Source organism: Arachis stenosperma, chromosome 3 (genome assembly GCF_014773155.1).
Source record: "Arachis stenosperma cultivar V10309 chromosome 3, arast.V10309.gnm1.PFL2, whole genome shotgun sequence".
NCBI classification, from domain to species: Eukaryota; Viridiplantae; Streptophyta; class Magnoliopsida; order Fabales; family Fabaceae; genus Arachis; species Arachis stenosperma.
The window spans coordinates 25,976,814-25,977,420 of NC_080379.1; the positions used below are offsets into that span (position 1 = coordinate 25,976,814).

Genomic DNA, 607 nt, shown 5'->3' on the forward strand with positions numbered 1-607 from the left:
AATCTCAAGAACTCCTTCTTCTGACTAGTCCCATTGTTCACAGGATTCCTTTCAGAAGTGTACATGAATTGGTTATTTGCAACCATTTCAATCAATTCTTGAGCTTCTGCAGGCGTCTTCTTCAGATGAAGAGATCCTCCAGCAGAGCTATCCAAAGACATCTGGATAGTTCAGAGAGACCATCATAGAAGATACCTATGATGCTCCATTCAGAAAGCATGTCTGAGGGACATCTTCTGATTAATTGTTTGTATCTTTCCCAAGCTTCATAGAGGGATTCTCCATCCTTCTGTCTGAAGGTTTGGACTTCCACTCTAAGCTTACTCCATCTTTGTGGTGGAAAGAACTTTGCCAAGAAGGCATTGACTAGCTTTTCCCAAGAGTCCAGGCTTTCTTTAGGTTGAGAATCCAACCATATTCTAGCTCTGTCTCTTACAGCAAAAGGGAATAGCATCAGTCTGTAGACCTCAGGGTTAACCCCATTAGTCTTGACTGTGTCACAGATTTGCAAGAACTCAGCTAAAAACTGATGAGGATCTTCCATTGGAAGTCCATGAAACTTGCAATTCTGTTGCATTAGAGAAACTAATTGAGGCTTAAGCTCAAA

General features: G+C 41.4%; 1 non-coding gene across 1 annotated transcript; it reads left to right on the forward strand.

The window, feature by feature from the left end:
• The first annotated feature begins 214 nt into the window (after nt 1–214).
• LOC130971974 (small nucleolar RNA R71) lies at nt 215–322 on the forward strand. Its single transcript, XR_009083181.1, has one exon. It is a non-coding gene; the product is annotated as a small nucleolar RNA R71 (small nucleolar RNA).
• The last annotated feature ends 285 nt before the right edge of the window (nt 323–607 follow it).